General features: G+C 33.2%; 1 protein-coding gene across 3 annotated transcripts in view; it reads right to left on the bottom strand.

Annotated features, from left to right (window-relative positions):
- The window catches only part of HNF4G (hepatocyte nuclear factor 4 gamma), a 176,455-nt gene that overhangs the window by 68,440 nt on the left and 80,861 nt on the right, over positions 1–27,154 (bottom strand). For 2 of the 3 annotated variants that reach the window (XM_074199527.1, XM_074199526.1), the window contains one exon: positions 9,122–9,233. The exons of the other annotated variant lie outside the window; for it this stretch is intronic. The gene's annotated coding sequence lies outside the window, so the exon portion shown is untranslated. The remainder of the gene's footprint in view (positions 1–9,121; positions 9,234–27,154) is intronic. 3 annotated transcript variants of the gene reach the window in all.

Consider the following 27,154-nt stretch of genomic DNA (forward strand, 5'->3'; position numbering starts at 1 on the left):
CCGTTAAGAGGGAGTTAGTTGGTCTTGATGATCATGAAGTTTCTTTCCAAATCCATAATTCCATGATCCATTTTACTATAATAATTTTCAATCTCCATAAAACATTCTATCAAAAAATTAATTTTCAGTATTTAACATTCCAATACAAATTAATTTATATCAACTTCATTTAATAAGATTTCTCTGCCTCTGAAACTATTAGACCCATGATGCTCTAATCACTAATCAAAGAACTTTATAAATATTATCTGATTTGACCCAACAATAACGCAGGGACAGAGGTCCTTATTTTATAGCTGAAGAAACAGGTAGGCAGTAAGTGAGTGACTGACCCAGCTAATGTCTGTCTGAGTTTGAATTTGAACTCAGGTCTTCCTATTTCCATGTCCAGTACTCTTTATCTATTAATCAGACCTCACATGTGTACCATTTCTATATTCTACTGGTGGATTGCCCTACCTTAAATCTCTCACTTCTTCAAATCATTCTCCATTCTACCACTAGAGTGAATTTACTAAGCTACTAATCAAATTCAGAATGATCTCTTTAGCACTCAAAGTCTTTTATAACCTAGCCTCCTCCTACCTTTCTAGATTTTTTACACCTTACTATATACCACTTATAAGAATAAGATCCAATGACAATGACTTCCTGGTTGTTTCCACAAACAAGACATGCTTATCTATTAAGCTCTGAGTACTTTCTCTGGCTGTCCCCCCATGTCAGGAATTCTCTCCCTTCTCCATTCTGCCTATTGATTTCTCTGGTTTCCTTAAAGTTCCAACAAATTTTGCATGTTTTATAGGAAGACTTCCCCAAATTCTCTTAATTCTAGTGCCTTTCCTCTATTAATTATTTTCCTATTTATCCTATATAGAGTTTGTTTTATATGTTTATTACATGCTAAGTACCTTATTTCATTATAAGTTCTTTGAAGATGGAGACTGTCTTCTGCTGCTTTTTGTATTTCTAGTAATTAACATAGTGCCTAGGATATAGTAGATGCTTAAAAATGCTGATTAATTGAACTTGGACTTGTATTTAAATGCAGATCATGAACAGGTTCTGAAAATTGATTTTCTTCCCCTAACAACCCTAAAATAAATCAGACCCAGAAATGAAAATGCAGATAAGAATCAGTTGTATTAAGAAATATGAGAAAATATTTTTTTAAATAGAGGGATATGTTGTGTAAATTTTTGGAAAATTTTCCAGATTTTTAAATTTTCCTAAATGGTTTATTATTACAAAAATATAGCACTTAATTTCAAAATTTTATTACAAATATCCTAGGCCAAGGAAGCATGGAAAATGCTAACTTCAAAACAACTTACCCAAAAGTTAAAGGGAAAGAATGTGGTGGTTATAAGTATCCTGTGGCATGTCATAAATCATAATTACTAAGAAAAAAGTAAATGTAGTCTAGTAATCTAACCTAAAATAAGCAACAAGAGCTTATTAAATGCTCACTATGGGAAAGATACTACAAAGTTGGGGTATACAATGAGTATAGTAAAAGAGTTTACATGCTCAAATTCTATTTGAATGAAATTAAGACAAATGAATTTGGTGGAAGCAACATCTATTGGAAAGAGCATGACTCTGAAGGCAAAGGACTGGAATTCAAATATTTCTTCTAATGTTTGCTGTCATCTTCAAGAAGGCATTTAACTTTTCTTATACCTCAGTTTTCTTATTTTATAAAAATGAAAATATTAAAAATAAAAAAGAATTTGAAATAGATGACCACCCAAGTTCCTTCCAGCACTTGGTATATGATCCTTTAATCATGCAGTTACAAATAAATCTGGAAACACCTGTGTGAAACAAAATAAAATAAAAATAGCAAAACTGGGAGATTTATAACCATGATTGCAGAAGTAAAATTAAATTAAAATGAATGAACAATTAATTATGATGGCGACTTAAAAGAATATACCAAGAATAACAAAAGTATATAATACTTTATGTTTTGAAATAAATTTAAGTATAATCACCATTATCTTTACACATAACAAATATTTTCTTTTTATTCTTTTCAATTTCATTTTAATATATGTATATATAAATATATATATATTATATATATATATGTACATTATATTAGAGACAGATGGTATAGCAGTAAGGATGTGGAATCAGGAAGATCAGATTAAATCTTACCTTAACCACCTATTGATTGTGTGCCTTTAGGCAAGTAACTTAATAGGTCTTAAAATAAGATTTCTCATTTGGAAAATCAGGATACTAATACGATCTATTTCACAGTTGTTATGAATGAAAAAAGTTGTATGCATTAGAGAGCTATAAAATGTTGGCTATGATTATTAATGCTAAAAGCATTTATCAATAAAAGGAGGGAGCCTCATCATGGAGTGAGAATAAGAAATAGCAAAAAGATAAACCAAGTCTTACATTAGAAACCCAAAAATATTAAACTAAAGAAATATCCTGTGCACTATGTAGATTACTACAAGGATAATTTTAAGGAAAATCTAGATAATATAAGATCCATGATCTGCACCATAGCAGGAAGGAAACAATTAAACCAATGCAATCATAGTTGGTACACCTCAGTTTCTACATAAAGATTTAAATGAGCTTTGGGATGAAAAATAATATTCCAGTCCCTGAAGCAGTATGAATCAAGTCAGAGGAGTGGGAAAATGTATCATATTTATAGTAAATAGGTGGTGACTTGTGAGTTTTTTGTTTGTTTGTTTTGCAGAGGCATATAGTATGTAAAGCATAATTAGGCTCAAAAAGTAATGTAGAAATCTTTCAAAACCAGGCATATGAAATTGATTGGTAGATAAGAGAAAGTCATTGAAGGTTTTGAGTAGATGACAGATGTGATTGGATTTATGCATCAGAAAAACAATATGGCAGCACTTAAAGATAAATTAGAGAGTCAGAGTATAAATAGGAGAAAAGATTATATTAGAATGTGGTTACAGTGATCACAATAGTTAGAAATAAGGTTCTTCAGTTGGATAGTGGTTGTGATAATAGAGGAAAAAGGATATTAGGGATATTGAAAAGGTTGGATTTTTATGAGACTTTAAATAACTGAATGTAGAAAGTGATGAAAAATGCGAAAGATAAATGTAATCTTTCAAACATTTGAGATAGAATGAATGATAGTGACACTGGAAGAAATAATAGAATCTGAAGAAGCAGGTTTGAAAGAAAATAAAATAAGCTCACCTTAGAACATTCTGAGTTTGAGGTATATAATAAAGGGGTACAGATTTTCTATAAATTGTAAATGGAGGTCTGGAATTCTGATGAGGTTTGAGGACCACGAAACACATTTGGAAATCTCCTGTTTAGAGATGATAGTTGAAGAAGCTATGAGAGCGAATGAAGGGGGTGGCTAGGTGGCACAGTAGATAGAGCACTGGCTCTGGAGTCAGGAGTACCTGAGTTCAAATACAGCCTCAGACACTTAATAATTATCTAGTTGTGTGGCCTTGGTCAAGCCACTTAACCCCATTGTCTTGCAAAAAAAAACCACTAATTTTTTTTTTAAATAGAGTGAATGAAACTGGGGCATCTTGGTGGTACAGTAGATACAGAATAGGCCTTGGAGTTAGGAGGACCTGAGTTCAAAATCTGGTCTCAGATACTTATTACCTAAGTGTGTGACCTTGGGCAAGTCACTTAACCCCATTGCCTTAAATAAATATTTTTTTTTAAAAAAAGAGTGAATGAAATTGCCATGATAAAGGAGTAAACAAATAGAAGAGGTCAAGGGCAAAACTTCAAATCATAGCCACATTAGGAAGGTAGACAGAAACCAGGGAAATTTTTTTTCTTGCTCTTCATTCAGTTCTCCTTTATTTTCATGATCCTACACCTAGGTTTAACCATTAAAAAGAAAAGAAAAGAAAGGGTATTTCAAGCCCAACTACTTAGTGTAATTGATGATTCATCAAGAATTCATTTTGTCATAGGTATGAGATAATTAACTGAGATTAGGTTATATGTAAATAATAAAGTGAGCAACCTTGTCTATGACTATACTGCAATAACTGCTCAATAAATCTTCATTTGATTTATTGAAAGGACAACATCTTATGACAAATACTAAAGTTTTTTATGGCACAGGCTATATACAATTCCACATTCTGTCAGGTTAATGCTCTGATTTTAGCATCCATATTTGTTTTCTTAACAGTCATGGACAATATGGAAATTGTATTATAGGTTTATTACTCATGGACATGATCAAGAAATGATAAAAGTTTTTTAACTTAACTTTATATTACTTTGAAAATTTACTTGTCATCCTACAAACAATACTCAAAATATCCTATATTTTCTAAATTTAAATCTATAGTTTAAATAAAAAATGGTAATTCCAGTCATAAAAAAATGATCCTTCAAATTGTTTAGGATCAAACTAGGGGTGTAAGTATATGTGCTATCAGAGTACTCATGAACTGATTATAATTTCAGATACTTAAAAAAAATCATATAAATATATTTATATATAGCTTTCATTTCCAAATACATCCTTCTTCCAGAGGGATTATGAACAAGAAATAAATTTTAAAAAGCAGTAGAGGGTGGCTAGGTGGTACAGTGGATTGAGCACCATCCCTGGAGTTAGGATGACCTGAGTTCAAATTCAGTCTCAGATACTTAATAATTGCCTAGCTGTGTGACCCTGGGTATGTCACTTAATCCCATTGCCTTGCAATAATAAAAAAAAAAGCAGTAGAGTAAAAGCACAAAGTGATGTCATGAAAACTTCTAAAGGAAAGGGGGGAAACAATTAATAATTAGCATTTAGAGCAGAGGAGTTCATCAACTTACTTTTTTTTACTTTAAAGTTGGAAAAAACCTACTTGTATACCAATTCAACTATGAAGTGAATAGAGTATGAAACTTCAAGTCCTGAAGACCTAGGTCCAAATCCCCATTGATACCGTACTAATTGTGCGATCCTTGACAAGACATTTGGGTCTCTGAACCACAATTTTCTTATTTATGTAATGAAAAAGTTGGCCTCATTGAACTCTGAGTATCCTTTTTACTCTCATTCTATGATTGTGAAATTCAGACAAAAGAAACAAAAAGTAGCTCTTCTCCAATGAGGAAGATGAACTGGTTTGACTGAGCCCCTTTCTTCCTAGCAAGAAAGGAACATGAAAATGGGTGTAGTAAAGCTTTGGTGATTGTTGAATATCCATGCTTGCAATCTCTGAAATTCTACCAACCTCTGTCTTGAACCTTATTTGGCCTTCTCATAATTAGTTTATCTGAGTTAGCAGAAATATGCATATCCTAGGTTAATACATTTGTAAAAGGTTCTTTCTACCTAGGTTTACCTCACTATAAAGTCCAGACCTCTTGATAATCATGAACCAACTGGTGCTCAGACAAGAGTGACATTCCCAAGAAAAGTTATGTATATGTATGTTTTAATTTTTCTCATAAAGACAACAATAAATATCCAGAAGACAACAGAGAAATGAAACTCAGCTTGTGTCTTCATAGCAAGTAGGCATATCTTCTAAGTCATTTTTATTTTAGGTTTTTGCAAGGCAAACTGGGTTAAGTGGCTTGCCCAAGGCCACACAGCTAGGTAATTATTAAGTGTCTGAGACCGGATTTGAACCCAGGTACTCCTGACTCCAAGGCCGGTGCTTTATCCACTACGCTACCTAGCCGCCCCTCTTCTAAGTCATTTTGTATATGATAAACAAATCTTATAGCTAAATCAGCTGAGCGTGAAACGACTCTTCAACTGAAAGACTCCAACTTGACTCATAAAATAAAAGCCTCATCAGTTACTGACCTTGTAGATGATATGAATATATACATGTAACCCCTATGAAAAAGCAGAATTGTCAAAGGCACATGGTGACTATTTCTGAACTTAACAACCCCATCAAAGTTCCTAGAACATATTAGTCAAGTCCTCACCTCAGTCATATCCCTAAATAACCTGAATTCTGGAGCAATCTAAGAAACTACTGATGCAATCTCCAAGAAAAGTTAAATCCTCCCAAAATGTCTTCCATTAGATGGGGGGGTTGGGAGAACAGGAATTTATTAACCACCTGCTATGGGGCCAGGAACTGTGTAAGATGCTTTACAAATATTATCTCATTTAATCCTCTCAACAACCCTTTGAGATTAGAGCTATAAAAGCCATCCATGACACCAAATTGGTAAATTATATCACAGTTCCAAAGTAAACACATAAAAGGATAATGAAGGTCTATACATTAAAAAAGTATAGGTTCTAGGACAAGAAGATGATCATTTCATTGCACTGGTTAGAATGCATCTGGGGAAGAATATTGTATTCAGATTCAGGTATCACATTTTGCCCATGAACAAATTTATAAATTAGATATTGTCCAGGGGAGAGCAACAAGGATAGCAAAGGTCCATCAGATCATGTCATATGTGAACAGTTGAAAGAAGTGGAGATTAAACTAGAAAATTCTTATTATTTAGACTAGAAAAGAAAACATTTGAGAATATGGTCATTGTTTTTAAAGCATTTGAAACACTTTCAAGTGGGGAATCAGACTTGTTACTGCTGGCCTAAGGGTAGAACACAAGATACAAAAATTACAGAGGCAAATTTTTATTTAATGTTGATTCTAGATGATCTAAAGTCTAATGATGAGATCTAGATTTAATCATGTTGAATCTTATGCTTATGTTGCATTAGGAATTTTTCTTTGGGGAGGGGAATACAAATATTGGAAAACTGAATGGTTGTTAAAGTCAACTCTTAAACCTGTGATTCTGTTCAGAGTATTAAGAACAGAGCTCTAGATCATACTTCCACAAAAGTGGGAGAGCAATGCTGATGATTTAGCAAAGAATACTGAATGGAAAAATTGTAGAAATCTTAGAAGACACCCAAGTACACCATGAAAACTCAGTGTCTAAAAAGAATGAGTGGTCAACAGGTTGAAAAAATGCAGAAAGAAGAAGAGTACAACAAAAAGAAGTAGGAGTACAGAAAAAAAGTCAATTGGATTTAGAAATTAGATTTTTATATTCTTGGAGAGAGAAATTACATTTGTATTTTAGGTAAAAAGTTATATCATAAGGGGTTAAGAAGTGATTAGAATGCAAGGTAGAAGTAACCAGTGTAGGTATTTTCTTTTTTGTTTAAAAAGAAAAAATATACATGTATCTATAAATTTATGTATTATATGTATGTACATGTGTCTGAGTATGCATGTATGCACACACACACACACACACACACACACACACACACACACATATATATATATATGTATATATACATATATATATATATATATGCAATATGTTATATTTGGCTCCAGATACCTAACAGTGGCTTATTCTGGCCATCCCTTGATTCTTTGCCAAAGTCTCTACTCATTCTCGTCTTTATGGACAGAGATCTCCAGAAACATGGGGTTTTCTAGTCCAAAGCTAATCAAAGTAGAGCTTCTTAAGAATTTACTTTACATTTTCCAAACCTGTAGTCCATTCAGATACAGAGATTTGTGGGAGATTGAACTAATGAGGATCATTGGAATGACCACGTGGAAAATATGTTTTTAAATCTGAAGATTCCAATAATTTGGGGGTTTCCTTTACATTGTGGTGATGCAAATGTCATTAACATCTGAACTGCAGGCAATTTATTTCTATTATTTTGTCAATTGAAGGACAGAGACATGCATAGTTATGAATGTTTAAAGTAATAGACAGATACAGGTGATATTAAGAAAGGGAATAGGCATAAAAGCAAAAAAGATGGTAGAGGATGGACACAAGAATACAAAACTAGGCAAACTGACCTTAGTATTGAGAATTAACCCCTCTTCCTCTCATATTAAAGGATAATAAATTGATGAAAATATTGACTATTAATGAAAATATTGACTAATATACCAATAAGTAGAGAAATGGAGAGAAAAGGAACCCCAAAGTTGGCCTTGATTTTCTTTGTGAACTACTACTGTGTGAGAAGAAATGAGTAGGAATAAGCTATAAGAAGGCTGGAACAGACTGCAGTAGAGAGCATGATAAGGAGTCAAACAGGAAATAGTAAAAGGATTCTCATGCAGCAATGATAATCCAGTTAAGATTAGATAGACTAAATTTGCAGTCTCCAGTCAGGCTATTTATATGACTTCTTCCAGCAAAATTCTACAGTTTATAGTAGAATCAGAACTGTTGCTAGTAGGGGGCTAGCTGAAGCCAAGAACTGGAAAGGAATGAATGGTAATATAATAGAAACAAGAGATTCAAGGAAAGAACATAAAATATGTTGGACTGGTTCATTAGTATTAAGATATTCAAAAGAAATGACTGCAAAATTTAGGAATGAGTGAAGCACCAGGGAAAGTCAAATGACAGGGGATATTGTAAACAAATTCTAGGTGATATCAGACTAGACAGATAACATCTTGAATCCCTACTGATTGATATTCTCTTATCCCTCTACAGTTAACAATTCTCAAATTTAAAAAAAAATAAATGTTGCCTTTATAATGGTAGAATTGCAATTTATCTGCTTTATTTGTTCTGTTTGATAACAGAATTTTTTCTTGATGGATGGTTGATTAAGATAGTTTTTATTGGACTTTTTCAAATTATAATTCTTTTTAAATTAATTTATTTGCTAAAAAAAGAGGGCACTGTCGTATAGTGGAAAGGAAAATTAATTGAGAAACTTGGCTGCCAATAGTCAGTGCCTCCAGGGCTTAGCAGAGCATCTGAAATTATGTGCTTGATATAATACTTGTAGTCTTGACTTCTTGCTTTAAATAAAATTTCACGGGCCTCAGTTGAATCATCTGTACAATGAAATAACTAGACTAGATGATTTTCAGGTTCCTTTACTGAATTCTGTAATTTCAAATAGATGTTTTTCATTGATATTATATCCTAAAACGTAGCAGACTGAAACACAAATTATCCTATTTAATATAAAGTAGAAGGAGTGGGAAAAATACACAATAAAATAAAATAATTTTGGAAATCTGTTGACATAACCTGAGACACAAACAATAAAATATGCACAGGCTAAAAAGAAGAAAAGAAGACTTTACCCAGTCATAAGCAGCTAACAAAGGCAACATATATAACTTTGGCAATGGCCACTTACAAGACTGTGGTAGAGAGCTGTGTTTGGATTTGTCAGGAATCAATACAGAGAGTAAGCTGTCAACTTTTTCCACGGGGTCAATATCTCAGGTTGGCTGCTTCCACTGAAGCTCCTGTGGAAACAATTTCCAGAAATATACTACTGAGTGACATGTCACATAGATTAAATGATTGACTTGGATCCACTAGGAATAAGGAAAGAGACACAAAGAGGCAACATTAAACAATAGTAAGGTATGTTATAGTGGATAAGAAGTGAGCCTTAGAGTCAGGAAGCACTGAATTCAAGTCTAACATCTGACACATACTTTCCATGAAATCTCAGGCAAGTCACCTAACCTTTAAGGGTCATAGGTACCTCTTTAAAATTATGAGTGGCAGGGCAGCTAGGTGGCACAGTAAATAAAGTACCCAGTCCTGGAGTCAGGAGTACCTGAGTTCAAATCAGGCCTCAGACACTTAATAATTATCTAGCTATGTGGCCTTAGGCAAACCACTTAACCTCTTTTGTAGTGCAAAAACCTAAAAACAAAAAACAAAAAAAAAACCCACAACCTACAAGTGGCAATGACTTATTAGTGTGCAATGTTAGGACAATTGAAGCTCTATATACAAATTAAATCACATGACTAACCTCAAGATGTTGAAATAGGTTATACATAGTTTACATCTTAAGCACACATGCTAAATATCATTAACACAATATCTGAACACAAGACAGTCAAGCTCTCGGATGCCAAAACTGAAGGATGCCCTTTAATTTAAAATCTTCTTTCAGTCTTTCTTTACACACTGTTTCCACATTAGTACTCCTCACGTTCTCTATTTGCATTTTAACCAAACTGATACATACTCTTCCCTGTATATGATATTCCATCTCCCCTTCTGGATTCTCACACAGGCTATCCTCTATATATGGCATTATCTCTTTTACTGATCTCTATCTTTTGGAATACCTATTCTGGGTCAGGGATTACTTTGTGCATGAATACTATTTTTTTTTTAATGAAAGCAGCCCTATCTCCAATTCCTACCCATTGAAATTAGCTTGTATTTACTTGATACAGATTTTGCTAATATTTTTGTCCATCTTTCATTTTTTTAAGAGGACAAATGACACCATGGGTGATATCTTGACTTAACCTGAATTGGATTTAAGTAAAGATCAATTTATACTAAGTCAGCAGCCTTGCTTTTTCTTCCAGAGTCATTGAAGTCCAGTAGCAGAACAAAAGTCAAGGCAATTAACAATGACTTTGGATGCAGTGGATGACCTTGGCATCTTCAATGACTGATTCAATAGTGCCTGCTTAAGCGTTTCTCATGGCCACTGGAACAAACTGCTCTTATCCACCCATTCTGTCAGGGGAAGTCTTCACAAACTTGGAGTAGATATCTCTTTAACTCCCTGATGGGTTTGGGGTCTTTCAGTTACCCTCAATCTGGGCTAACCTGTCTGCTAAAATGATTTTACTGGGATGGTGCCTGCTGCTCATGCTGCCTTCTTGGTGTAATGGGTAAGAGTTGATTGGCAGGTAAACACCGAAAGTGGAGGAGCAGCCTTGAAAAGGGTTCAGCAAGTCCTCACACCAAAAGTGCTAGTCTTCCTTGGATGCCCCATTACCCTGAAGATTTTGTATTTATTCATTGGTGTGAATATTTCTCATCTCTAATGAACTTTGAGAGCAGTATTTTATTTCTGTCTCTGTTTAACTAGAATCTAATCAAGTGCTCACACATAACATATTGTCAAGGGGTTAGTATTATTTCATTTAATAAACACTTATTGAATTCTATCAATTAAGCTATAAACTGGTTATAACCATTGTTCAATGGTGATGAACTTAAAAAAACAAAGATATGTAATATAATAAGAATTCGTGGAAGGAACACTTAGGTGATACAGTAGATAGTGAAGCGGCCCTAGCGTCAGGAGGACATGAGTTCAAATCTCGCCTCAGATATTTAATAATTACTTACCTGTGTGATCTTGGGCAAATCATTTAACCCCATTGCCATGAAAAAAAAATCTCATGATATTTAATTTTTGAAATGATTTGGAATCCATTAAAATACTTCTTTATAATACTTAGAATGAAAAAATACTTTACTAAAGATGAAGATACTGAACTTATATTGGCTTTTATTTGATATTTTGCATGTGAAAATATTATCCATTGTAGTTAGGAAACAGATTTTACAATTAGTTCTACTACTACTAAAATGAACTTGCACAACTAAATACATCTCTCTGAGCTTCATTTTTCAATATGTTTAATACACAGATTGAATTAGATGATGGCTAAGTTCTCTTCTTGCTCTAAATTCAATGACACTTAAATTTCTCTATAATAGTAGTGTCATATGAAAACCTTGGAGTAAAGTAATGCACATATCTTAATATTTTAAGATTTGGGGTTTGAAATAGTTCTAAATTAAACAAAAGAAGAAAAAAAATCAAATGATCAGCAACACGATACTTCCCCAGACTCCATCATTTTCAGATATTCATCATTCTGCACAATGAATTCAGAAACTCAGATCTCTTCAGATCATTTTCCTCCCTGGTTGCATGACATCATGATACTAGATAGCATTACTCCCCACATTCCCATAAGATTTTTAACTTCTTTTTAGGTACTATCTCTTCCAGTAGGTCATGAGCTGCTTGAGTCTAGGGATTATCTTATGTTTTTAATCGTATCCCCAACCCTTAGCACATTTCTTGGCACATAGTAGACAATAAATATTCATTGAATATGATTGATTAATATAGGAAGAATATGATAGGAACAATAATTTAATTATGTTAAAATTTTAGAATCATGAATTTTAGAATTGGAAAATACCTTGGAGATTTATATATTTACACTAAAACTTCAAAATTAATATCATTATTTCAGTTTTAGAAAATTGACAGTTGTAGTCAGAAGAAAGCTGAGTCATGAAATAAATCACTTAGAAAAAGTTAGAATTGGGAAAGAATTACAAAAATCTGAAAAAAGAAAGGCATATGACATTTCAAAAATGAAAGAGTTCAAGTAGTAACTCAAAATAATATACCCTACAAAGTTCAGTTTAGTTGTTGATGGAAAAATATAAACCTTCAATAAAAGAAGCATTTAGAGGGCAATGGGGAAGGGGGTAAGAAAGCAAAATAACGACATGCTTATATTCCAAACACAAGAAATATAGAAAAGGCAAATAACTATTATCATCAAGAAAAGTCTAATTAATGAAAATAATTCTCTCATGTTTGCCATTTTTAAAACATTAAAAAAAAAACAAAGCTTTTAAAGAAAGAACCAAGAGAGAAAAATATGTAAAAGAGTAAAGACAGAAAGATAAATTTAAAGAATCTGAAAAGGAGTAGGAAGAGATGAATTAATAAACATACACACTTGCAAGCATGCATAAACATATATATATATATATATGTATGTATGTATACGTATTTAGAGAGAGAGTGAGATGACTTAGCTATCCATTCTCTTATATATGAACTAATAACTTGGTGGGCAGGAAGGAGAGAAATTTTATAAATAAGGAAAGGCAGTATAAGAGATAAAGGGAATACAGAGATGTATTGTTCAACCCAGAGGGAGATGAGCAAAGGAAGGATCATGATTTTTTTAATTTTTCAATAAAATGAGGATTCTGGAAGAATGGGCTAAAGTAAATATTGTAAAGAGGCAAAGGTAGAAGGAATGGGAAGATCACACCAAAGAACACATTCATTGAGAGTCTTAGAATCCTCCTGTGTTTAGGCATTGTCTAAGTCAAACTGGGACCTGAGAAAGACCTACCTTTAAAAGACCTCCCACTGCATCCAGAATTACCTCAAATCATCATGATCCATATCTGGCCGCTGGACTCAGATAACTTTGAAGGAAAAAGTGAAGCTGGTAACTATACCACACTCCCTCACTTAAATGCAATTCACTTGCATGTCATGACATCAGTTCCCTGATGAGAACTAAGGACAAAAATCAAACACCATGTTTTAACTGCACTCCTTCCAAGAAAAGAGTACTTCTCATCACTGAATCCTAGTCCAGGAAAATGCCTGCACTAGTTCACAAGAAGCTAATACTAGTGGTGGTGAGGGAAACCAGAGATTGAATTCTTGCATCAGAAGTGATAGATGAGTATGGTAAGGGAAGTGATAGATGAGTATGATAAGGGTGAGGGATAAGACTTGGACCAGAAGAGCATCTCAATTGCTCCCTTCTAGAATTGCTTCCTTTATGAACTGACTTCTATGAGCAGATTCCAGAAGAAAATAAGCAGAATAGTACATGATCAACAAAAGTAATAATAAAAAAATGAAACAGAAAAAATATTCAAAATTAATACTATGTAAATTCTATCCTCATGGCAAATAGAAAGAATGAAAAAGGAAGAAAGGTAAAAGTACTGAAATGGAAAATAGATTTCAAAATTAATGGAAAGGAGAAAGAAACATGGAGGGACAAAAAAGTGAAAAGTTCTTTGGGAAAAAATATAAGAAAAAAATCTAATTTAACAGTTGAGGGCAGGGAAAGATTTTGAAGAGAAGGATAAAAGGGGCAGAGGAAAAACAAAGAAGAAAGAGGAAAAAATAACATTAAGAGACATCAACTTAAAACAATGTAGTGAAGCCCATTGATAGAATAGATAAACTATGTGAAGGCAAAGGTTTTATTGTATTTGGGGGAAAAGAACTCATAAATCTTAAACTTAGCCTCCTTTCTCTGAAATATTTTTCAGTGCAAACTGGAGTCATCAAACTATTTGCCTCCTGTACATTTTTCTTTTGCAGGAACATCAGATACTGAAAGAGTTGAGTCATAGTATGCCAGACTAGACACAGTTTATCACAAAGTCCTGGGTTCAAATCCTGTCTCAAACATACTATTTTTTTTTACTTCAATTTCCTGTGGAAAATGGAAGCAGCCTTCTATTAGAAAGCTTGTCATGCAGATTAAATGGGATAAAATATAAAGTATTCTACAAATTTTAAAGCCTATTAGTAGGGGTTGTCTATTTGCATGTCATTGACCTTTTTGGCAATATGATAAAGTCTAAGGATCCTTTATCAAAAAAGAATCTATTTATATATTTTAAAATACATAGGATTACTAGGGAAATAAATTGAATTAAAACAGTTGCCAACTTATTTTTTTTTTAGGTTTTTGCAAGGCAAATGGGGTTAAGTGGCTTGCCCAAGGCCACACAGCTAGGTAATTATTAAATGTCTGAGACCAGATTTGAACTGGGGTATTCCTGACTCCAAGGCTGGTGCTTTATCCACTGTGCCACCTAGCTGCCCTGCCAACTTATTTTTTAAAAGGTCCCAGGTCCCAGATTAAAACCTCTTCACTATACATTTTCTTGTTAACCCCCAAATCAGAAAATTGGTAACCAAGCATACTCCTCTCCTCTAGGCAAACAGGCTGTAGACAGAATGAAGCATACATTTTCAGACATTAGTAATGTATTGGTTTGTGGATTATTCAGTTTCTAATGAACAAGCACCCTAAACTCAAAGGAAAGACTGTAATTCCCAGAATTTTTCAATAAGGGGAGGATTAAAAATCTAATAAGCTAGGCTATAGCTAATCATGTGGCCCTATTATAGATTTTTAAGACTACATATAAAATTGCAATTAATTTCAAAATACTAAAGTAATTTTTCCAACTAATGAAAAGTATTTTTTTTTACTTCTGCTAGAGAAAATCCAGATAACCTCCTTGGATTATTACAACTAAGAATGCAGTATTTCTGCTCTACTATCAAGTTGAGATAAAAAGAAATCTTAAAGAAAATGCTTAACTGATCATACAATATTGTTCCCCTCATTGCTTGGAAGGGGGAAAAGGGGAAAAAAGAAACTACTGAATTTTTGCCACTTCTTGAAATATTATATTCAAGTTAATATGGAAGGATAAAGAGGCAAAAAAGTATCAAAAATCTGTTGAACAGTGGACACAGAAGAGACCATGAAAAAATATCCCCTCACTCCTAAGAAAATAGTACTTAGGTGATGTGTAATCTGCATTTTAAAATGACTTATATGAGCAAAGTATGAAAGTATGAAAATGGATTGATTTAACTCAAGGCATTTTAAGGTACATGAATCTGCTACCAGTTCAAGGGCAAAATGTCAACATCATTTTAGATAATAAAATCATATTCTTTTCTTTAAAAGATTAATGTAAACTACACTGGTGAATATACACACATATACACATATGCACACACAGAGAAAACAAACACACTCTGCAGCAAAAACAATGAGTCCCAGTTCTGGAGACCACAGGTTTTAGATAAGATCCATGAATCTGTAGGTTGAAACTAGGGCCACCTTGAGCAATTCTAATAAATAGGACCAGAGGAAGACAAGCAATGTGTTTACTTTGAGAAGGTGGGGACTCAGAATTTACAGACAAACTCTATCTCTTCTATCAAAACTTTACTGAGTAAATCTGAACCACAAAATATCAAATTTCAGGTACTGGGGGGAAACTGGGGAAACCAGGGAAAGGAGTAGATTTGAGTTAACATAGACATAGGACATCAAGAACCACAACACTCTAATCTATACATAAAAGTAATTATAGAGAACCAATGCTCATGAAACATTTTATTTTATTTTTTTTAGGTTTTTGCAAGGAAAATGATGTTAAGTGGCTTGCCTAAGGCCACACAGTTAGCTAATTATTAAGTGTCTGAGGCCAGATTTGAACTCAGGTACTCCTGACTCCAGGGCCAGTGCTCTATCCACTGCACCACCTAGCCACCCCACTGCACCACCTGGCCACCCCTCATGAAACTTTTTAAAGCTTTTTTTAAATTATTCAGCATTCTACCTATAGTAATGAGGTTTTTTTGGTATATTAAACTACTAATTTGTAAAATGTGATAACACCCATTTATTCCCCACAGTGAAAATAGTTCTAAAAAAGGAGGAAAGGCATCTCTTCTTACCTACTTTGAGTCTGTAAAATACTTGGGAATTAGGGTATATGTTTGCTTCTGCAACATTCCTAGCACACATATATAGATATATTCACACATATATATATATTCACAAGCATATGGAAGAACTGTGAGATAAAAAAGCAAACTAGGTTGAGGCATGAATGTTTACTGAAGTTGCTATTTTATTAGGTAGTCAATGGAAAGTCACTAAAGGATTTTGAGCAATAGAGTATCAATATCAGATGTGTACTAATATTAAGTAAAAAACAATATGCAGAAAGAATTGAAAAAAAGGAAGAGACTAAAGATAGACTTCTTGGATGCTCAGTTGAATATATTGATTATACAAAAATGGCATTAAAAAGGGGAAGGAAAGGTAGTTGGGGGTGGGACCAAGTTGGTGGAACAAAGCTATGAAGCTCCCAGAGATTTTCCCAAAACAACTTTAAATGAAGCCTATAAACAGATCCTAAAATTGTTGAACAAAGCAAATAATCAAGCCAAAAAAAAACTAATGAAACAACTTTTTCATTAAGATTATCTTGGAGGATATTCAGGAAAAGGTATGTCATATATGGCTAGAAGTAGAATGAAGCCCAGTGTAGGTGGGAGAGCAGGAAAGCCAGCAAGAGGCTCTTAGCTTCAGCTCAGTTTACCAAGGTCCCAGTGAAGTTCATATGATGGCTCAGCAGGTCAGCAGCGAGGGTCCTAATCCCAGTTCTAGGAGTAAGGTTCAAGCCCCAGAATTCTGATGCAGCTTTGAACTACCATATTGCAGAGAGCAAACTGTGAAGACCAGAAGAGCAAAGAAGCAGGAATCAGTATCCCAGCCCCCACTACAAAGAGCTTGAAACTATACAGCCTATTCTACAGGAGCAGAGCTCAACTATTAAAATGATCAAAAAGAAAACAAAAAATGGCTAAGCATTGACAGCTATTATTCTGATAAAAAAAATAATAAAAATGTCATCTCAGATGAGGAAAGCAGTGACAAAAATGCCTGCCTCAAAGTATTTATGAATTGCTCTCAAATACAAAAATATCTCTTAGAAAAACTCAAAAAGGATTTTAAAAACCAATGAAGAGGGAGAAAAATAAAGAAAAGAAATGAGAGTCAATGAGAGAATTATTAAAAATTAATTGAAGAAAATAATAACTTTAAAAGTAAAACTGACAAATGGAAAAAAGAAAACTCCTCTAAAAGTAAAGTTAACCAATTAGAGAAGGTAATGCAAAGGCTTAACTGAAGAAAATAAAACTCTAAAAACTAGAATTGGACAAATGTCACTCTATGAGACACCAAGATTTCATAAAACAAAACTAAAAGGCTGAAAAAACAGAAGAAAATGTATTGTACATCTTAGGAAAAACAATGAACCTGGAAAATATATCTAGAACAGCTAATTTATAAATTATGGGTCTACCTGAAAGCAACACTCAAAAGAAGAATATGGACAATATCTTGCAATAAATTAACAAGGAAACCTGTCCAAAAATCCTAGAACAAGAAAATAACACTTGGAAGAATTCATTGACCACCCCCAGAAAGTTATCCCAAAATAAAAACTCCAAGGAATATTGAAATCAAATTTCAGAATTCTCAACTAAAAGAGAAAATACTACAAACAGCCAAAAAAGATGCAATGTAAATACTGGAGAGTCATAGTCAGGATTACAAAGAACTTATCACCTTCAACATTAAAAAATCAAATGCCTTGAAATATAATATTCTGAAGGAGGAAGGAGCTTGGATTACAATGCAGAATCAATGACCATTCAAAATTCTGCTAATCTTTCAGAGAACAAGGTGGATTTTTAATGAAATGGAAGACTTTTAAACTTAACTGATAAAAAAGTCAGAAGAGAAAAGAAAATTAGATCTTTGAATACAAGACCCAAGAGATGGGCAAAAAGGTAAATAAAAATGGGGAAAATGTTAATCAATAAGACTAAACTGTATACATTCCTACACAGCAATATAATTCTTGTAACTCTTGGGAATTATGTTTCTATTAGGACAAGCTGAAAGAAGCATACTTAGAAAGAGGGTGTGGGTATAAAATTTTTTTAGGTTTTTTTTTTCAAGGCAAATGGGGTTAAGTGGCTTGCCCAAGGTCACACAGCTAGGTAATTATTAAGTGTCTGAGACCAGATTTTGATGTGGGTATCAATTGACTATGATGTGATCAAACATTTCGTTATGGAAGACTGTTTTTATACATGGGGCAGTTGGAAGGAGGGCATTTGAAAAAGAGGTGTGTGTATAAATTGATTATGATGCAAGGATGGTTATGGTTCTTTAGAATTATATTTCTATCAGGACAGATAAAAGGAGTATACTTTTGAAAGAGGTTGTGGATACAGAAAGCAACAAAACAATTAGGACATGTAAAAGAAAAGATTATGCTGGGTGAAAGTGGAGGAATTAAAGGATAAATAATACCACATGAGAAGACATAAAGGATCTAAAATTAAAAAGAGAAAGAAGGGAGGGTACGAACACTGAGGTAATCTTACTTTCACAGATTTTTCTCCAAGAAGAAAAAACATGCTTTTCAACAAGGTTTAGAAATTTATCCCACCCTACAGGGAAGCAGTGGGAAGAGAAAAAAAGTAGACGAGAGCCAGAAAAGAAAGGGGAAAAATAAAAATAAAGGATTTTTTTAAAATGGAACAAAAGGGGAAAGGGAGGAAGAAAGGAAGTGGGTTGATAAAAGGGAGGACAGATTCAGGGAGGTAGCAGTCAAAAGCAAAACACTGTGAGTAAAAGGAAGGGGAAAGGAAAGAGAAAAGTACAAATGAGTGGAGAAAGCATGGAGGCAAATACAGAGTTAATATCCATAACTGTGAATGGGAATGGGATGAAGTGTCCCATAAAAGAGAAATAGATAGAGTTAATTAGAAACCAGAATCTTACAATATGTTGTATACAAGAAATACATTTAAAGCAGAAAGATATGCACAGGGTAAAGGTAAAAGGCAGGAGCAGAATATGTTATGCTTCATTTGAAGTAAAAAAAAAAACAGGAGTAGCAATCATTATCTCAAAGAAAAAAAAAGCAGAAATAGACCAAATTGAAAGGAATACAGAAGGAAACTATATCTTTCCAAAACGTACCATAGGCAATGAAGTAATAACAGCATCAAACACATATGCACATAATGATGACATCCAAATTCTTGAAGAAGTTAAACAATTTATAGGGAGACATGGAGAACAAAACTATAATTGTAGAAGACCTCAACTTCCCTCTCTCAGAATTAGAAAAACCTACTTATAAAGTAAACAAGAAGGATGGTACGGAGATGAAAAGAATTTTAGAAGACTTAGATATGATAGACTTCTTGAGAAAATTGAATGGGGATAGAAAGTAATGCATCTTCTCTGCAGTACATGTCACATACACAAGAACAATCAAATGAAGAAGGCTGGATATAAAAAATTGATCTTTTTCATATGCTACAATAAAAATGGAAAGATAGACTAAAATTCACTGGAAAATAAGTAACCTCACCTGAAAGAATGAGTGGATCAAACAGCAAATCATAGAAACAATCAATTTCTGTAAGAAATCATGAGTGGTCTAACTTCAGAAAACATGGAAAGACTTGCTGAATGATGCTGAATGAAGTGTAAAGAACCAGAAGAATATTGTTCATAGTAACAGCAATGTTGTGAGATGACCAATTATGATGAAGGTAACTATTCTCAAAAGATATCAAGGACAATTCTGAGAGACCTATTAAGGAAAATGCCATCAACATTCACAGAAGAAAGCAAATCATAGAAACAATTAATAATTTCATCCAATAATCCAACAACATACCAAAACTTATGGGAAGCAGCCAAAGCATTTCTTGAGGGGAAATTTTAATTTCTAAATACATACATGAATAAAATGGAGAAAGAGGAGGTCAATGAATTGGGTATGCATTGAAAAAACTAGAAAAAGAACAAATTAAAAAATCCCAATTAAATACCAAGTTAGAAATCCTGAAATTCAAAGAAAAGACTTAAAAATTGAAGATTAGAAAACTAGAGAATTAGTTTTATTATTTATTATGAAGTGTCAATCATCAAAGTTTTCTGGTACTGTCTAAGAAAAAGAGAAATAGATCTGGGGAATAGATTAGGCACAAAAGAAATAGAATGGTGATTTTTCTGTTTGATAAATTCCAAAGACTCTTGATAAAAACTTCTGCGAAAATTAGTACATATTATGGCAAAAGCTAGGCACAGACCAGTATCTCACACCAGATACCAAGATAAGGTAGAAATGGGTACAGGAATTAGATATAAAGGGTGATAACATAAGTCAATTAAGAGAACAAGGAATAGTCTATCTGTCACATGTATGGAATAGGGGAAGTTTAAGTCCAAAAAAGAGTTAGAGAACATAATAAATTACAAAGTGCACAATTTCAACAACATTCAATAAAAAAGCTTTACACAAGTCAATCAAATTAAGATTAGAATGAATGTAGAAGGATGGAGGAAAGAATTTTCACAGCTTGTGTTTTTGATAAATGACTCATTTCTAAAATATGTAGAGAACTGAGTCATATTTAAAAGAATACAAGTCATTCTACAATTGATAAATGATCAAAGGCTATGGACAGTAGTTTTAAAATGAAGAAATTAAAATTAAAGTCAGATGAATAAAGGTTTCACATCATTATTGATTAGAAAAATGAAAATCAAAAGAACTCTGAGATACCACCTCATACCTACCAGATTGGCTAAAATGATAAAAAAAATGATCAAAGTTAAAGAGGATGTGGAAAAACTGGGATACTAATGTACTGGTGATGAGAGTTGTGGACTGATCAACCATCCTGGAGAGCATTTTGGAACTGTATCTAAATGGCAATAAAACCATATATACCCTTTGATCCAGAAATACCACTACTTTGTCTATATCCCAAAAATAACATAAAAAAGAGGGAAAGACCCTAAAGTACAAAAATATTTGAAACAGATCTTTATTCAATGGCAAAAATTAGAAATTGAGGGGATATCCATCAATTGAGGGTAGACTAAAGATAGACTAAAAAAGCTGAATAGGCTGAAAAAGTTATGGTATATGAATGTTATAGAGTACTTTTTTAGAAGAGTTAGATATAATAGACTTCTTGAGAAAATTGAATGGAGATAGAAAGTAATGCATCTTCTCTGCAGTACATGTCACATACACAAGAACAATCAAATGAAGAAAGCTGGATATACAAAATACATCTTTCTCATATGATACAATAAAGATGGAAAGATAGACTAAAATTCATTGGAAAATAAGTAACCTAACCTGAAAGAATGAGTGGGTCAAACAGCAAATCATAGAAACAATCAATTTCTTTAAGAAATCATGAGTGGTCTAACTTCAGAAAACATGGAAAGACTTGCTGAATGATGCTGAATGAAGTGTAAAGAACCAGAAGAATATTGTTCATACTAACAGCAATGTTGTGAGATGACCAATTATGATGAAGGTAACTATTCCCAAAAGATATCAAGGACAATTCTGAGAGACCTATTAAGGAAAATGCGATCAAGATTCACAGAAGAAAGTATGGATTCTGAATACAGAACAAAACATAAAATAGTATGCTCATTTTTAAAATTTCTTTCATGTGTTTTCTTTCTTTTCATGCTTTTTTCCCCTAGTTCTAATTCTGCTTTCACAACATGATGAATATGGAAATAAGTTAAATACGATTGGACAAGTACAAACTATATCAGATTATTTGCTGCCATAAGGAGGGAGGAGGGAAGAGAGAGTGGAAGAAAAATATGAAACTCAAAAACTTGAAAAAGAATGAATACTGAAAACTATGTTTGTATGTAATTTGAAAATTAAAGTTCTTAAAAAGAAAGGTAAAGAGAAAAAAATTAAAGAGATTCAAGGAAAGATTCATACAAAATTCATATCTTGATAGTAGCGTATCATTCATTCATCTCAGTCATCTAGCCTCATATATGTACTATGTTAAGCACTATTTACTATATCTAGCAAATACAATTTAATCAATTAAGCTAATCATATTTTTGTTTAATAGAATATTATACACAAAGTGAATTTGGGCATAATTATTTTCTTAATGTTTTCTAAATAGTTTATCAATGAATAAAATTCATAATCTCAATAAGAAAACAAAACATATTCTCCCAATGAAGATCAGCATCTTCTCTTATAGAAAAATCATCTGGAGCACAGAGAGACAAAGTTATTTGCTTACTGTTACATAACTAGTATGTTGTCAAAGATAGTATTTAAACCCAGTTCTTCCTGACTTTAAAGTTTGTTCTTTTTCATTATTACAAAATAATTCAAATGGAAGTTAAACAGGTACTAAAATAGTAGAGAGAGAGAGGGGGAAAAAACACTTTTAGCAAAACTGGGAAGGAATTCTGTTTTAATACAATCTTTCCATGTCCTTATAAATGTTAACAACCTATACAATTAGTCAAGCAGTGATGGAGAGGAGGAAACTTATCATTCTAAATGTCTGTTCTCAGTCCTGCATTTAGTACATATACAAGATCAAGAAAATAATCCCAAATTTAATAGTAGAATTACTATACTGGGTCATCCAACTAAATGTAATCTTTGCACTAAAAATTATATGAGATAAAGATAACCAGGTATTATCTTGATTTACCCTCAGCCAGTAGGAAAAAAAATTGAAACATATCTGTCTTTGGAATTATAATGACAAAACAATACCACTCCTCCCACAATCCTGCAATGCATAAATAGAGAGATAGGAGATGATTTCTGCCACAATGGAACTTTTCCAACAACACTAAAGGAGGTTTTCCATTTTGAGAGAGGCAGATAGAAGGGGACTCTGAGGGTGGAAAAGCAAGTAAGTCAGTTGGGCAGAAGATACATAAGGATCAGGATACAATTTTGTGGTAGCAATCTGAAAAATCAAACATATTTACCTAATCAATTCCTCATTGGGAAGTGTAACAACTGTTTTATCCAAGAGAAAGGGGAAAACATTGAAATGTTTCAATATTTAACTGCTCTTCTCTCTACTTTAAATGTAAGGCAGTGTGTCAAAATTTTGTCTAATAAAATCTATTTTGACTACTGATTTGTTACTTGAAAACATCTATCCATGATATAAAACTATGATTAATCATAATTTTCTTTCAAGGTATTTTTGTATATTAATGATGTGAGGGGAAGAGAGTACAATAGAGAATGCTAGGGAATTGCTGGAAATATATAGAACTAAGGCAAGGATAGGGTTAAGGGAATAGAACTTATTAAGTTTCAAGTATGTGCTTGGCACTACAGTTAAACATTTTTGCAAATAACTCAGGAGATCTTAACAGTGAATTCAGTACTACTGTTATCCCCATTTTACAACTGAGGAAACTGAAGTAATTAAAGACTAAATTAAGGTCAAATTTGAACTCATTTCTTCCTGACTCCTGGTCCAGTGCTCTATTCATTATACCCCTAGTTGCTTTCACCAGTTCATCTTATAGGACAAGAATTTGGGCCCCTTAGTCAGAATTCTGTTTTGGGCAGGGAGTTCTAAGCTGAAAATTTAAAGTTGAAATTTGTTAACGATTTGTTGTATCTAAAATGCAAAAAACAGAAACTTCATTTAACTAGTGAAGGGAGGGGAAGAAAACAAGGGCACATATAGTGTCATATGCCAGACATTGTTAAATGCTGTTTACAACTATTATCTTATATGATCCTCACAATATCACTGAAAAGTAAGTTCTCTTATTATCCTTATTTTATACTTGAGAAAAACCAAGGTAAGTGACTTGCCAGAGTCACACAGTTAATTAATATATAAGATCACATTTGACCTCAGACTTACCTATCTCCAGGCTCAGCACTGTATCCATTTTACTAACTGTCTTCACCAGTAATAGTGGCTACTACATAGTCAGGCTAATGGAGTCACTATTAAGTCAGATTCTAACATGGCTTGTAACACAAGGGTCTCAGGGAGTTTCCAGGCTCTGAGAATGATATGCGATAGAAAAATGGACCAAGGAAAGATTACATCTCTTAGAAGTAGCAGGAGGAGACAGGGACTTTGGAAAAACTCTCCCTCTCCCATTTACCAAATGAGAAGGAGAAAGTCAGATGAGTAAATAGCTTTTACCTTTTTCACTTTCAGTTCTAAGTGTCCAAACCTGTTCTAGACAGCAACAACTGCTAGTTACATTACCAAGTCTTAATATCATGATTTAAATTATTTCACATTGGGCTACCTTCTTGAGAATAAAAGGCATATCTTTTGACTAATATTATGTATTGAATAATTATTACCTTTACATATAGTTAAAAAAACATTATTAGATAAATAATATAAAGATGAGAAGAAACTCAGATGCCAGAAATTGATTTTATTTGCAAAAGGAAATGGTTGTCTTAAAGGATTTAGATTTAGCATGGCAAGGAAGATGGCTCCATAAAGCTATATATATTAGAATTTAGTGTTTCTAGTATATATAAGCAAAGAAAAATTAGTACTTTCAATTTGGATATTTGGAAACTCACCCTTTTCTTGGTGCTTAGAATACAGAGAGGGTAAAAGAGACAGGTAAGGATTCAATATTATTGGCTTTCTTTCTCTTCCTGTTTTTGGATATGTCTCATTTGTTGCAATGTCTCCTTTGTTTTTTATGCCACTTCTGCTAGGTTTCTTGAGGTCTTGGTTATGGAGAAAAACAAATGGCATATGCTATTGGATTAGAAAAACCTGTGTCCTCAGTGCCATCTAATACATTATATATATCCTTAAGAGATGTCTCTGTGAAGTGTTAGGAAAGCCTGACAGCTGACTTGCTTTGTAAATTAGAATATATGTTGGTTTAATTAAAGATATAGGAAAAAATCATTGTATTTCTTAATATTTCTTAAGGGTGAACAACTGTTACATGACAATATCTGATGTCAACAGTGAAAGAGGGGACTTAATTCACCCAAAATATTATTCCTAACTTAAAACGTTTTACCCTTGTAGCTCTATGAAAACTACATTGCCTTTTCATTGTTTTCTATCCCTTAGAAGTTCATAATAACACAGCAAACAACTTCTTGACATCAGGGACTAAGAGCATCCTTCACTTAGATCCTATAGAGCTTTAGTCACAATGAGTCTTACAATCTAAACTGTGGGTCTGGTGAGATATTATTTGTTGATCTGGTAAACTGCAGTATATGCAAAATACAAACCAGCACTTATTAACCAATCTGTTCTTCTTGCAGCCACAGTGTAAACTTCAAGATAAAGGTGTCCAACTGATTTTGGTATTAAGTTTTACTTCTCAATTAAAACACGTGACTTTTTCTCAGCACTCATATCCATTTCCAGATTTAAGAATTCTATAATTTGTGCCAAAAAGAATCATAGTCATAACAATGGCACCCTTTTTCACATGGCCATTTTTTAAAACATATAAAAGAATCTGTTCCATCACAATCAGAACCAAATTAAACTTATGTTATGCCGTCTGTGCAGCCCAAACTATCTCTGTTTGTAGTCCATGGTTTAGGAAAAGGAAGATTTTGTAAGCAGGCACTTTTCTTTGTCTTCCAACTCTTTAAAACAGAACATTTTCAGGAGTCATTAACCCAGCTAATCCCTAAACCATTATTAGAGTCATAAAATGAAAGAGCAAGAATATAATGATGATAATCCTGCATGTTTATTTAGTTGTGAGACTGAAATGAAAGACCTTTGAACCTGCTCATGACAGGAACCAGAGAATATTGCCTATATGTTTGTGGTTGTATGTATGTATGGGTATATGTGCCTCTGCACTCTTCCTTTGCCTTTTCAGGCAAAAAATGAGGCAAGTGAAGAAGGGAAGAGAGAGGAGGAAGAGGATGGTAAAGGGAGTGACTGTTTCCATTGCTTCTAGAACTTTTCTTCAAAGAGCTACAAGATAGAGTAGGTGGATTCCCCTCCCCCCATTTGACAAAAGGATTTTTTTAAGGAAGGTGTTCCTTAAAAATTCGGCAGTAAAGGGCAGCTATGTTGATCAGTGGATAGAGCACTGGCCCTGGAGTCAGGAGGACCTGAGTTCAAATGCAGTCTCAGACACTTAACAATTACCTACTTGTATGACCTTAGGCAAGTCATTTAACCCCATTGCCTTGCAAAAACCTAAAAAAATCAGCAGTAAGATCAAATAAATGAACTACTCGATCTAATTTCCTTCTTATTTTCTATAGTTCTTGGGTCCATCAAAAACTTTAAATTGAAGAGTCTGTAAAATTCTAATTGAAATCTCAAAACAAATTAATTGGTCTTTTATAATCAACTCCTACTTTGAACTTTCTCAACTTCTTGCAAAACTGAAGCATGCATTTAAGTGTAATTTTCCAGAACAAGTAAAAAAAACCCTAGCTTTTCACAAAACACTGAAATGTGTATGTTCTTCCCATAATTTTATTTAATTTACTAATATTTAGGTGCCTATTATTTTTAAGGCACTGAGGACATCACATATGACCTAAGATTGGAATTTATTGAGAGGTCATGATTACTCTTCCACCAAATGTCTTCTTTGCTAATGTCTTATCTCAGCAAGGAAATGAGACTAGATTCTTGAAAGCCAATAAAGGGAAGCATAAGCTCTGCCAGATATTTCCAGGTTGGTAAAATTTACCAAATTTATCAAAATTTAAATGTGGATACAATCATAGATTGTTTATTTGCTGTTCAAGTACCAATCTAGCCAAGTCCAGGGAATTTCATCATCTGGTTACCATAAGATAACAAAATTTGGCACAGAATCCCCCAAAAACTATCAACTAAAAATTTAAAGTAGTTATGTTTAGTATCGGTAAAGGGAGTACCTAAAACTGACCAAAAAAAATCATAGAGCACTATAAGCAACAGAGACAAAAATAAAGAAAAGGAGTAGAATTCAAATAGAAATAGGAATAGGGTGAGGGACAGAGAGAAAATGATAAAGATAAAGATAATGAATAGGATAAAGTTAGGGATAGATACAATGATAGAGAGAGAAAAGAACTAGAAATGTGGGGTATTTGTAACATATCTTGGAAATTTGCCTAGAAAAGG

The sequence above is a fragment of the Macrotis lagotis genome, chromosome X (assembly GCF_037893015.1).
Source record: "Macrotis lagotis isolate mMagLag1 chromosome X, bilby.v1.9.chrom.fasta, whole genome shotgun sequence".
NCBI classification, from domain to species: Eukaryota; Metazoa; Chordata; class Mammalia; order Peramelemorphia; family Peramelidae; genus Macrotis; species Macrotis lagotis.